Source organism: Kogia breviceps, chromosome 15 (genome assembly GCF_026419965.1).
Source record: "Kogia breviceps isolate mKogBre1 chromosome 15, mKogBre1 haplotype 1, whole genome shotgun sequence".
Taxonomy (NCBI): domain Eukaryota; kingdom Metazoa; phylum Chordata; class Mammalia; order Artiodactyla; family Physeteridae; genus Kogia; species Kogia breviceps.
In genome coordinates, this window is record NC_081324.1 from 48,497,346 (window position 1) to 48,511,986 (window position 14,641).

Sequence of the window (14,641 nt, forward strand, 5' to 3'; positions counted from 1 at the left end):
AGATCCCCAGCCATCATATATGTAATTTAATATGCATCTCTGGAAGATAAGGACTATTATCCCACACCACAAAATTAACTAGAATCTCTTAATGTCTTATAATACCCAGGATGTTTTCAATTTTCACCAGTTATCTAAAAATCTCAAATGTTTTAATGGTTGTTTGCCGTAGAATCCAAATAAGGTCCACCTGTTGCATTGGTTGATCTGTGTCTTAAGTTTTTTTTAATCTGTATCAGTTTATATTTTTTTATTCTCCATTTATTTGTTGAAGAAACTGGGTCATATATTTTGCAGAATTTCTCACATTTTGGATTTGGCTGATTGTATCCTCGTGGTTCTTTAACGTGTTCCTCCATCTCATCTCTATTTCCTCTAAACTGATAATTTATAGGTTGAGAGGCTCCATTAGAATTAGGTTTAGTTTTATGTTATTTCATTGGTGGCACCGTGTTTGTGTTGCCTGTTGTATCTCATTAGCAGGGACATATTTTGTTGTCTTGTTTTTAGTGATGTCAGGATTGATCAGTGCACACAGTTGGTACCTGTCTGATCAGTCCATTATAAAGTTCCCCATCTACCTTTCTTTTAGTGGTTTTAGCAGTCATTGGTGCTTGTTGACCAGGTTTGTTGTTTCATTTTGGGATCTAAGAACAATGAGTTTCTAATTTTACAGTTCCTCCTGCATTGTACTTCTTTTAAAAAGGAAAGTTTCCTTTCATCAAATATTTGGTTATCCTGAAATAAAGAGTTCCTATAGGAAAGTCATGATAAAGGCTTGATTCTATTCCTTTATCAATTTTCGGAATAACAAGTTGGTCTCTAGCAACCTGTGAAAGATGACCAAGGATTTTGTCTTTTTTTAATTATCTGAACTTATACATTTTTATATTTTTAATGTGTTTAAATCCATTGAGTCATTCTTTGTGATAGTCAAGTTTTCTCACCTTTGGTCAGTGGGTACCCCTTCATTTGGCTCCTGTGTCCTTCTGACATGATTTTGGTGTTGTATAGCTTCTTTGCTTCCGAATTTGTGCGAGAGATCAGACTGATTATATTTTCTGCCCCAGAACTATTCTGCCCCAACTATTTTTCCAACCAGCCTTTTTCCTATGGGAATTGGTATTTAGAAACCACAATTTGGATGTTTGGGGCATTCGTTATTACTGAGTTTCCATTTTTTCTTGGCATTTTCAGCAGACAGAGGTAGTAAACATGCTTTTTAAAAAGAAAGAAAATATTAAATTAGTGATATTGCCACTTCAGGAAAAGTTTTTTTACCCAGATTTGATTTTATGTATTAGTATCTCTTCTGTCTTACTCTAAAAATCTTGATACCTCAATGACATTATTATAGTCACTTGTTTGCTTTATACTACTATACATGTAACATAATTTCAATATAACAATACCAAGATTGCCACTAACAGTAATATGCTTGTCCTTAGATATATCTCACTAGGGATATATAATGAATAAATTTAGTTTTGAATCTGAAAGAATGTTAATGTGATTTTTGCCATGGACTTCATTACCAGCTAGTATGAGCAATAGATTTGATTTCATTTGTTTCCAGGTAGATAATTCTCTCCCAGCGTTATCTGTTGGAAAAATAAAACAAAATATCTTTTCTCTATTTTGTCATGCCACCTATATTATATATCAAGTGTCCATATATGTGCGGGTCTGTGTCTAATCTCTATTCTTTTCCATTGGCCAGTTTTTATAAATTCCACTATCTTGTTAGAGTTGTCATAGTCCAATAAGTCTTGATGTATATTACAGAAGTTCTTTACTTATTCCTTATATTCCTTATTTTTTTCAAGAATATCTTGTGTACTGGTCCTTTGCATTTCCATATATACTTAAACATCAGCATGTCCAACATAATCTGCTTGTGATTTTCATTGAGGTGAACTTGACTATAAATCAATTTGGGGAAAATTGATGTCTCTACAATACTGAGTCTTTCAAATCATGATCATTGCATGTATTTTGATTTATTTAGTCCTTTACTATCTGTCAGTAAAGTTTTGTGATTTTCCTGCAGAGGAAATTTACACATCTGTCTCCTGCAGAGAGATTTACACATCTCTCATTGGATTTATTGCTAAGTACCTCGTATTTTTTGAGGCAATTTGAAATGGAATCGTTTTTTAAGTTTTATTTTGTAACTGATTGCAGTTTACATAGAAATGCAATTGATTTTGAATCTCACAGCCTTGTTCAACTCTTATTTCTAACAATTTTTCTGTAGATACTTCCAGTTTTCTATATTCACGAACATATTTGTGAATAATGAGTTTTGTTTTTTTCTTGCCAATCCTTACACCTTTTATTTCTTTCTCTTGCCTTACTTCTCTGGCTAGGACCTCCAGTACATTCCTGAATAGAAGTGGTGATAGAGGACATCTTAATCTTGTTCCTGATCACAAAGGGAAAGCTTTCACTGTTTGACCATTATGTACGATGCTTGCTGTAGTTTTTTTTTGTGGATACCTTTTATCAAATTAAGGAAGTTCCCTTTCGTTCTGTTGTGCTAATAATTTATATATTGAATGGATGTTAAATTTTATTAAATACTTTTATTACATCTAATGAGGTGATCATAGTTTCTTCTTTAATCTATTAATGTGGTGAATTACATTGATTTACTTCTCAATGCTCAGTCAGTCTTGGATTTTTGTAATTAACCTGTTTTTTCATGACCCACTTGGTTATGGTCTTTTTTAAAAAATTGCAGTATTCAGTTTGTTAAATTTTTGATCAAGATTTTTATGGCTGTTCATGAGTGTCATTGACTTTAAATTTTCTTTTCTTATAATGCCTTTGTCTGTTTTTTATTTTGAGGTTATGCTGGCTTCATAAAATGACCTGCAGAATTTTCCCACTTTTTCTTATCTGGAAGAATTTGCAGAGTATAGCCATTTCCTAAATGATTGGTATAATTCTTTAGAAAAGCCATCTGGATCTGAAGTTTTCTTTGTGAGGCTTTTATTTACTGACAATTTCTTTATGGTTATAGGACAGTTTATATATTTCTATATCTTATGAGATAGCTATTTTGTTAAATTATGCTTTTTAGCATTTTATCCAAATTTTCAAATTTATTGACGTAAAGTTTATGAAATAATCTTTTTACTAATGTCTGTGGGATCTGTAGTGATAGTTTATTTTATTCTTAATGTGGTTTATTTGTATCTCGTTAAAAATTTTTTTTGATCACTGTTGCCAGGTATTAATTGTATTTTCTTCTTTTAGTCTTTTTTTTATTTCTGTGGTACGCGGGCCTCTCACTGTTGAGGCCCCTCCCGTTGTGGAGCACAGGCTCCAGACGCGCAGGCTCAGTGGCCATGGCTCACGGGCCCAGCTGCTCCGCGGCATGTGGGATCTTCCCAGAGCCGGGCATGAACCCGTGTCCCCTGCTTTGGCAGGCGGACTCTCAACCATTGCACCACCAGGGAAGCCCTCTTCTTTTAGTCTTTTTAAAGTATCAGTTTTTGATTTTGATCTTTCTCTGTTGCAGCATTTCTCAAACTTTTTGTTTACAGAACCCCATTATATTATACTTAAACATTACTGAGCACTCTGAGGAGTTTCATGTTAGTTATATACACTGATATTATTGATTATATTTTACTTATTATGCTAATATTTAAAATGAACAACAATAAACCCATTGCGTGTTAATATAAATAACATTCTTTAAAGGAAAAATAACTATCTTTGAAAACAAATTTAGTGAGGTAAATGGCACTCTAATAATTTTGCAAATTTCTTTTAAATGTCTGGCTTAATAGGAAACATCTGTATTCTCATATCTACTTCTGGATTCAATCTAGCGTATGTTTTGGTTGAAGTTGAAGAAAATCTAGTTCCACACAGATGTGAAATTTGAAAAGGGAAGAATATTTTTAGCCTTTTTAGGTTGTGGATAATCTGTGATAGTATAGCAGATCTCAGCAAGTGTTTTTTAAACGTTAGTTGCAGTATGGAATCTGAAATTATATCAGTACATTTTTCTTATTCTGGTACATTAAAGTTCATTGGTCTGTCTTGCATTCTGGATGGATCTTTTACTCATGCGTGATTTCATAACATCATGCTTTGGTCATTTGGAAAATAATAAGTTCACTTAGTTATGCACCTTTTCCAAATACTGATATATTTCATTATATGATACCAAAAAATTGGTGATTTGTTGAAATCACCACCAATGTAATCAGAAAGGTCTCTTAAGTACTGGGATATTGTCAAGCTCAAGACAGTAAATATAAGTTTGCCAAATTCCCAGTTCTTCCTTGAAAAGTCAAATTTGATCATTCGCAGAAAATGCCATCAGTTGTTTTCCAGGCTCACTGTGTTCAGTTTTGAGGAAATGTCTGCCAAATCCCCAAGCCTGGATAAGTATAATTTGTCTAGATATTGTTCTTTTAAGTAAAATTGGTGTTCCATGAAAAGAGTGCCTAAATCAGCAAGCAGCACAATCACAGAGTGTTTTCATTTTACTTTAATTTGCGGCAGATATGTTTATTATTTTCACATTTTGTCACACAGAATATTTAACTGACATGGAGAATTTAATGAATAATTTTTACTGCTTCATCAAGGACATTCTTAAGTGAAAATGACTTTTTCTTTCTTTAACTGCTAGTCTGGGGCATTCAGTAGTACGATGATTTACATTAGAGTTTGATACCTTGATATATGCCAAGGCTCCATCAGTTGCATCCACTTTTTCTTTTGTACCATGATGTTGTAAATATCAACATAGCCTAAAAGGCAAACATCATCTTAGTATTATTATGGAAATAGTTTTGACCTTTTGGATTCCCTAAAAGAATCTTGAGAAGCAGACTTTGTGACCATTACTCTTTTGTATGTTTTTGGATATGATTAATTTCTGATCTCATCTTTATTATTTCATTTTATTTTCCTTCAGTGTATTTTGCTGTCCTTTTTCTGAGTTTTAAGATGAATGCCGCCTTCATCAGTTTTAATCCTTCCATACTAATACATGCATTTAAAGGGTGTAAATTTCTGTCTAATTAGTTCTGTTATGTAGTATATTCATATTTATTCAGTTCCAAATATTTTATAATTTCCATTATTTCTTCTTTTTACGTGGGCTGATAAATATATTTCTTAGTTAGCAAACATAAGGAGGTTTTATTGTTTTCTTTTTCTTAATGATTTCTGACTTCATTGCATTGTGGGTAGGCAACACTTTGCATGATTTCAGTTCTTGGGAATTCTTTGAGATTTGTTTTACAGTCCAGCATATGGTCAGTTTTTACAAATGTTCCATGTATTCTTTAGCCCCTGAGTGCAGAGTCCTGTATGTTCACTAGTTCAAGTGTGTTAATCTTGTTTGAACCTTCTGCATAGCCTGACTGATTTTTTTTTTAACTTTGTGGTGTTTCATTTGTGTGTTTGTTCTATCAGTTACTGAGAGGTGTATGTTTAAAATGTCCAAGTATAGTTGTGAATTGACTGTTTTTCCTTGTAACTTTTTCGAGTTTTATTACATTTTGAGGCACTGTAGTGGATGCATGTATGTTTAGAAATGTTATAGCTTTCTGGTTCTTTGTAATGTGTCATTATGAAGTATCCCTCCTTATCTCTAATTATGCTTTTGGTGTTAATGTCTACTTGTCTGGTTTTTGTGTATCTGAGTCAGCTTTCTTTAGCATTTGCATGGTGTATCTACCTTTCCATTTCTTTGTGTTAGAGATATGTGTCTTATGAACAGCATGTTGTTTTTTTTAAAAAAATCCAATCCAGCAATCTTTGTTATTTACTTGAAACATCAAATCCATTTACAGTGAACATAATTGCTCATATATCTTAATTTAAACTTATTATCATAGAATGTACTTTATTTTTGTCTCATCTGTTTAATATTCCTTATTTTCTGTTCTTTTTGTCTTGATAATTATTTTTAAAATTTTTTTTTCCCTGCTAGTTTGGAAACTATATACTTACATACTTACTATTATTTTAGAGGTTACTATATAGTGAACAATTCAAGGACCCTCAGATACTTTATTTCAATTCATTCCCTCAATGACTTATCCATTGTGTTACACATTTTAAATCTATGGATGTTTACTCACAAGTGATTTTTACTTTTTTTTAAAGTTAGTCTTCATTAGAAGATGATTATCATTGTTATCTTTTTTTTTTTTTTTTTTTTTTTTTTTTGCAGTATGTGGGCCTCTCGTTGTTGTGGCCTCTCCCGTTGCGGAGCACAGGCTCTGGACGCGCAGGCTCAGTGACCATGGCTCACAGGCCCAGCTGCTCCGCGGCATGTGGGATCTTCCCGGACCGGGGCATGAACCCGTGTCCCCTGCATCGGCAGGCGGACTCTGAACCGCTGTGCCACCAGGGAAGCCCCATTGTTATCATTTTTGATGCTTTTCATTCCTCCCTTCATTTACAACCTTTTCTCTCAGATCATTTTTTTTTCCTCCCTAGAGAACATACTTCAATATTTCCTTTTAGCATTGGTTTGGTGGTGACAAATACCTTCAGGTCTTTTTTTGTTTGTTTGTTTTTGGTTTTTGTTTTTTTGGTGATCTGAAAATACCTTTTCACTATCATTCTTTTTTTTTTTTTTTCCCGTATGCGGGCCTCTCACTGTTGTGGCCTCTCCCATTGCGGAGCACAGGCTGCGGACGCGCAGGCTCAGCGGCCATGGCTCACGGGCCCAGCCGCTCCACGGCATGTGGGATCTTCCCGGACCAGGGCACGAACCCGCGTCTCCTGCATTGGCAGGCGGATTCTCAACCACTGCGCCACCAGGGAAGCCCCTTCACTATCATTCTTAAAAGATGTTTTTGCCAGGGACAGATTTTAGATTGGCATGTGAGCACATTAAATTAATCATTCTACTGTTTTCTGGCTTTTATCTATTGACAGTTGAATGTCAATGTAAGCTGTTACTATTTTGAAGGCAGTTTGACTATTTTCTTTGACTGTGTTGAAGATTTTTTGCTTTGTCCAGAGTTTTTTGCAGTTTTACTATGATCTCTCTAGGTGTGCATTTCTTTTTATTTATCCTGCTTGGTGTTTGTTGAGATTTCTGTAATCTGTGGATTGATACCTTTTATCAGTTTTGGAAAATTCTCAACTGGCTTTCTATATTGGCTAACATGCCCACAGCAAATGTAGCCCCAAAGTTTGGGCCCATGTCTCTAGATTATTTTTCTTCTGGATCTTGGCCTGTTCATTTTTAATTACTTTGTCTGCTCTTCCATATCTTTAAACACATTTAAGAAGTATTTTCTCCAGCTTTTTTTGTTGTCCGCAGTGGAGGGTTTGAATGACCTAATTTGCTCTTAACCTATGTGATTCCTAAGTATTGGAATATAATTCTGTTTTGCTATCTGTAGAATATTAGTTATTTTTGAGGCTTCTTAGATATGACTGTTTCACTGGAGAGAGAACAAACACTTGCAGAAGGACTACTAAGTATTGGGTCCTTTCAGTACTTTATTTCATCCTTAGAGTCTTTTAAGATATTAGTCCCATTCTATGGTTGAGGAAACTGAGTCTCAGAGTGATTAATGCATCTAGGGGCTTGTAGTTGGTAAGTGGTAGCATGGCATTTGAACCCAGGCCTTACTGAAAGCAGTTCATGCCTTATGATACCAAGTCATGTTGCTATTAGGATGGAATAGAAATTAAAGTCTGACACATTTGCTCTTAAGTTTGTGTATCAGGGTAGGACGTGGCTAGATTTTTGTAGAGCTTGAATCTAAAATTTACAACCTGCAGTGTCTTGACTGTTCTACTGTGTTGTTATGGAAATGAATGCCTTGATCATTTTTGTTTCTTTCCTGTCTAGCATTTCCTGTACTCAGGTGTTAAGTTTAAAAAGAAAAGTTAAATGAATGAGTCTGCTTATAGTTTGGGGACTATGCTATAGATTTAAGAGGCAGGTTAAGAATTTAGCTTATTAGTGGGAAGCAGCCGTATAGCATAGGAAGATCAGCTTGGTGCTTTTTGTCCACCTAGAGCGGTGGGATGGGGAGGGTGAGAGGGAGACGTAGGAGGGAGGGGATATGGGGATATATGTATATGTATAGCTGATTCACTTTGTTATACAGCAGAAACTAACACACCATTGTAAAACAATTATACTCCAATAAAGATGTTTTTATAAAAAAGAATTTAGCTTATTATCACCATGGTGGGCTATAACTCAGTGATTCTTTTTTTTTTTTTCTCCTGTTCTAGTACATCTGAAAGATGTGACACATTCTGAACGTGTTTTCATCAAAACAGTAACGCATTGCGCAGGGTTTCTCAAGTCAGGGCACTGAGTGTGGAGAGGGGACCTTCTCCTCCAGATAGTCTTATTAGAGTCTCGTGGGTGGTTGGGGAATGAGGGTAGTTTGCAAAGTGTTCTCAGGTGATTCTGTTAAACCTTCCATATCCCTTCTACCCAACCAATTGAGAGTCTCTATGTGACTTATGATACTGTGCAATTCTGGATTTTGTCAGTTTGTCTTGATTTGAAATACTGTCTTCATAAAATATGGAAATGTCTTAAAGTCTTAAACATTAGTTTCTCAGATATGTCCCATATTCTCTCCAGCTTTTATGCAGAACACAAAAATGTTGGGTCATACCACACATCTTGAGATTTAGTTACTCATTTCTCTTGCCCTTCCTCAAGGAGGTAGTAATTATTGAGAAGCCAATGTGGTAAAATTTAGCTTCCTATAGATATTCATTAAAGTACTGCAAAATCTCTAACTCAGAATTTACTGTTCCATTCTCATCTGTTGCTAAGTTATACACTGTTATTGAATTTTTTTTTGTAGAGTTTACATTTTTCCCTACAAATCAAATAGGACAGTAAAAATTATTACTATTTATATTCAGGGAAAGTATTATGTTATTTTACCATCACCTGGTTAAGAACCATTACAAAGGAAAGACACACATTTCATTACAAACCTACCATTGTTTCAGATTGATTTAACACAGTCACTATTTTACATCATATTTTACTAGAGAATATAGTTATTGCCATTTGTGTATTTTGAAATAAAATTTTTCCTTCTTAATATTGATCAAAGTTTTATTTAAAATATGTGATCAAATTCTCATTTTAAAAAATGGGTATTTTGAAGGTTAGGTTGCTTGGGAAGCTAAGTTAACAAAGGAAGAGGGGTTTTAGAAAGGCTAGAAATAAACAGATCCTCATAATAGGGGGAACAACAGAGAGTTGGACCAATAATAAAAGCGGGGCTAAAGAGGGGAAAAATCAGCAAGAAGGAAAGCAGTTGGATTAGAGATCAAATAGGAAGAAAGGTGAATTTGAGAAAACTAGAATAGTAGAATACATACAACCAATCTGCCAAAAGGGATAGAATAGACTACTTACAAACTGTAGTTTGAGAAATTTTAACCCTGAAAAAGGACTGTATGTTTTAGGGTGATTTTACTGAAGTTTTCCAGAACAGAGTTTTTCACTTTAACTGGTTAGAAATGTGCTCATAATTATATGTATGCTCAACTTTTACGTTTTTTAATGTCCTCCCAAAAGAGGAATTATGTATTTATAGTAATATTTCATGTATCTGGAACAAGACCAGATCTAGCAAACTTCTCCTACTTGAAAGAAAGTCAAGAATTAAAAAACCAGGAATAAATGGAAAAAGACCTAAAAGGAGAAAAACAATTTATAAAGCCAGTGTACTAACACTTAGGCATTTTGCTTCTTAGTTTGGGCCCTGGGTATTCTTTTCTTATTTCAAAGGCATTGTAAGTTTGTAACAGAAACTGTTCTTAGTCTTACACATATTTGAACAAGTTTGCTTTTTCAATTTTAAGCCCATAGCCAAAAAGCAGCAAATCACAAATCAGAACTTGGAGAGTGTATTCCATAGGCAGGCATACTTACAAGCAGTGTACCTGACAGCTGAGGTGGCATTGAAAGAGACCAAATATTTGTACAAAACTGACATAATTCAAAATTTACACTATTCTGACTCCATTTAGTAGAGGTATATAGGGTCCTGTCTACCTTGGTAACTGTTGGAGGCATCATTAGAATGTTGGTTTTCAGAGTTGGTATTTACTTTCTGAAACAACATAAACTATTGACAATTATTTTCATTATATGAACTAGGAACAATTTTACCAGTAGAAAATATGACTATATTATGTGTATGTAAGTCCTTCCTACAAATGTACTTTGAAGAAATTGCATTTCTAAGTTTTAGGCTAATATTAGTTATTGTTAGTTTATTTTTGTCATCTGCTCATATTATGAAGTAGTAAGCACCATTGATTTAAGAAAGAATTATGAGAGAACAATTTAAATTTTAAAAAAAGCTTTTATCCATTGATTTAATTTTTCTTTGGGAAAAACTTGGGGAGAAAATAGTCTTTTTATTGTGGTAGTTCATTTTGAAGGCATACAGTCTAGAAATATTTCTACAGAATTAAAAGTTTTAGAACTGGAAGGAGCTTGGATAATCACATAGTCTAGTGTTTCTAGTGTTTCTTTACCTTGGCTGCACATTTTAAAAGCTTTTCAGGTGATTCTATTGTGTAACTAGGGATCAAGGATTTTATATTGCTATGCATTTTAAATGGAATATCCAGTGATGTTTGAGGATATGCAAAACTTTGGAAAAATATGATTCCTATTTCTGTAGTATCACCTTCATGTGATGTGTACCATGGCCATTTTTACAATATGAGAAAGATAATACTTATTTTATAATGCTATTAAATGAAGGATTAATTCAGACAATTCATGGTGTCCAGTATGTAGGAGGTACTCGGTAAATATTGATGGTGATGAAGATGAAGGTAGTACCTAATTGGAACGTGTAAATGGAAAGAGAAGTCAGATTAAGGAGAATTTGAAAGAAGATGAGCAGGATTCAGTTACTGAATACATATGCAGGATAAGGGAAGGAGTTTGGAGACTCAACTGACATTAATGCCATTCCCTAAGATTGAGTATGTATGCGTTAATTTTCTTTTTTCAGTATGGAAGAAGGCAAAGCATACATTTGTAGAATCAAGTTTGTTTTTTTAACATCTTTATTGGAGTATAATTGCTTTACAATGGTGTGTTAGTTTCTGCTGTATAACAAAGTGAATCAGCTATATGTATATATATATATCCTCATGTCCCCTCCCTCTTGCGTCTCCCTTCCACCTTCCCTATCTCACTCCTCTAGTTGGACACAAAGCACTGAGCTGATCTCCCTATGCTATGTGGCCGCTTCCCACTAGCTATCTATTTTACGTTTGGTAGTGTATATATGTCCATGCCACTCTCTCACTTCGTCCCAGTTTACCCTTCCCCCTCCCCATGTCCTCAAGTCCATTCCCTACGTCTGCGTCTTTATTCCTGTCCTGCCTGAAGATTCTTCAGAACCATTTTTTTTTTAAAGATTCCATATATGTGTGTTAGCATATGGTATTTGTTTTTCTCTTTCTGACTTACTTGACTCTATGACAGTCTCTAGGTCCATCCACCTCACTACAAGTAACTCAGTTTCGTTTCTTGTTATGATATGCATTTAATTTTAAAAGAAGGCTGAAAGTTGATTGGAATTACTTGTCTTGCTTTTTACTTAATTCATTATGAGCATTGTTTAAAGAAATCTCTAATTTAATCAGATACACTTGAAGTTTAAAAGTATTAAAGATCATTTTTGTTTAATAGGTGTTCTGTCCAAAAAATAAAAGGCTTAACTATTAATGAAAATTGGTTAGAAGAAGTAGCCTTACATTTTATATATTGTTTTTTATTTCCTAAATTTCATTTTTTGGTGATACCACACTTGATGTTTTGAGTTAGCATTGGGCACTTGATCAGCCTTTCCTTACACAAGTGTCAGTAAAAACGATAATATATTTGTCTTTAGGTTCAGTGACTGTGCTGGCAGAGCATCCATCTGTTAAGGTATTTCACTGACTAAAATTTGATATTACAGGATTTACTGTTTACAGGTGTGATCCAAGTGAAGTGAAGGAACACGTGGCAACACGTGCTTAGAGTTGTGGAACATTTTAAAGATTAGCAGAGTTTATTTCATTTATAAATTTTAACGTAATTTTTAGCACAGGTAATACTTTGATGTGGTTAGAATATTAAAAACTACAAAAACTTATACAGACTCCCACCTCTGTCTTATACCTGCTTTTTATGCAAATAAAAGCCAATGTAAATACATACTTTCCCCTTCTCTTCTAGGCAGGTAGAACCTTCCCATACACACTGTTCTGTATCTTGTTTTTTTATTACAGTTTTTTGAATGGAAGGGTTTAAGTTCTTATTTAGAATTATGGAAAGAACTTTTCTTCAATATTGTCATCATTTTCAGAATGTTTTAAGTCTTTGATGAACGTGATCATATTTATTTGGTCGGTGTGATAATGTTGAAACTTGTATTCTTTAACTTCTGTGATAGTTTTCTTTTTTACCTTTCTAGCTGCTTAGCTCCCTTTCTTTTACCTGCCTATCAAATGTTGATGATCTGTACTTGAACAACTTTTTACTATACACACCCTTCCTGGGAGATTTCACCCACACCTGGTTTTTTATATTCTTGACTTGATGTTCCCCTCCATATTCTTGGCTCCCAAATATGTATCTTCTTGCCCAAGTGTGCCCCATGAATCTAGCTTCCACTTGACATAACCAGTTTGGGTATTTTACAGGCCTCTCCACACAATGTAGGCAAAAGTCATCCATCTCAGTTCCCCCTCTGTTCCCTGCTGTTAAAGGAAAAAAAAGTGCACAACCATTTTGCTATTTCCTATCTCAAGTGAGTAGTGTAAACACTGAGTTCTTGTAGTCAGAAACATAGTGATCATCTCAGACTACTCCCCTTCCTTTCACCAGCCACAGCTGTCTTTCTCTTCTACTTTTAAAGTACTGCAAAATAAAAGGTGTCTAATTAAGACATTTGGTATTAAAAACAGAAGCAAGACTACAGGTGAAATGGTCTTTTGAAATGTTTATGTGTATTTTATATGCCAAAAAGTTCTATAAATGATATTAAAGACAACAGATAGTAATTCTATAGTATACTTATATGCTATTTTATAATTATGTATATTTAAAGTACATTTGAAACATAGAAGTAATTAGTTCTGCTGTTGAGGATTAGGGAAGGTTTCATAAAGGAGGTAACCCTGTATTTCATAGAGAATTGATTTTTGGGGGCACATTTCTCTACATTAATGTATTATAGGGAGCATTTTGCCAACATTGTTGCCTATCTTGTCTTTTTAGAAACCTAGGAAAAGTCATGTTAACTATTTGCTGGATAGCATATATAAAATTCAGAAGACTGCCTGAGTCCAAATATGTAAAGAAATTGGATATATCTTGCTGCGAGAAATACAAATGTGTGTGTAATTTTCTTGCAGAACTATATTAGTGAATGAAGCTTATAAATGTACTAGAGAACCTAAAGGTTGTCCCTTTGTTATTAATTGAAAATAATGTATCTAGCTCACCTCTATAAAGAGCAGAATTTGTTTGCCATACAGCTAAGGAAGTAAAGAACCTAAATGTTGGAAATTAAGTAATTTACTCTTATTTGCACAGAATAAGTAGAGAAAAGTATTTGTACAAGGTTGTTTAAGCATTATTTTTATTGGCAAAATAATAAAACAATACAAGGAAAAATTGTCAGTAGTGAGGATGGGTTAAAAACTTACATCTTATTCAGTTGAGTTCTGTACTTTAGCATGAGGTTGAATTATATGCTGATATAGAATAATACCTACAGTAGAATTAATAACAGGATAGTGTGACCCTACTTTTAAAAACTAAATATATGTTTATATATATATGAATTTTGAAAAAGATTTTGGAGATGTGCATACCAAGCTTTTAGCAGTGGTTCCCATGTGTATTGTTTCTATTTTTATAATGATTATACATTATTTTTGTAATTTAGCCAGACTGGTGTAGATGCAAAAATAATATTTAAAAAATCCAAGATCAAGCAAATATATATTTCTTCTTTTTTAAAAAAAAAATGTATTTATTTATTTATTAGTTTTGGTTGTGCTGGGTCTTCATTGCTGCACACAGGCTTTCCCTAGTTGTGGTGAGCGGGGGTTACTCTTCGTTGCGGTGTGCGGGCTTCTCATTGCGGTGGCTTCTCTTGTTGCGGAGCACGGGCTCTAGGTGCACAGTCTTTGGTACTTGTGGCTCGCGGGCTCTAGAGCGCAGGCTCAGTAGTTGTGGCACATGGGCTTAGTTGCTCCGCAGCATGTGGGATCTTCCCGGTCCAGGGCTTGAACCCATGTCCCCTGCATGGGCACTGTGCCACCAGGGAAGTCCCAAGCCAAATATATATTTCTTAATGGGTGGTATTATTACAACTTTAAGAAAGGCTTAGAGTACTATCTCCCAGTGTTTCAGGAGTAGGTTATTTATTTTTTTCTTTTCTTTTGAAAGAATAATCTAGAGAAATCTTCTGGTCTGTGAAGAAAAAGACATTTACTTTTTGTTCTTTAGATTATATGGTTCTGGAGTGATTGTTTAGTGGTTAACGTCATCAGGGTCTGGAAGACTTGGTTTTTCAGAGCTGAGACAAAGTGTAATGTTGGATTTGTTACGGTAAAAATGTTTGCTGTTTCATGA

The 14,641-nt window shown here is 34.3% G+C and overlaps 1 protein-coding gene across 7 annotated transcripts in view; it reads left to right on the forward strand.

Annotated features, from left to right (window-relative positions):
- The window catches only part of SS18 (SS18 subunit of BAF chromatin remodeling complex), a 75,658-nt gene that overhangs the window by 11,992 nt on the left and 49,025 nt on the right, over positions 1–14,641 (forward strand). The window lies entirely within an intron of this gene.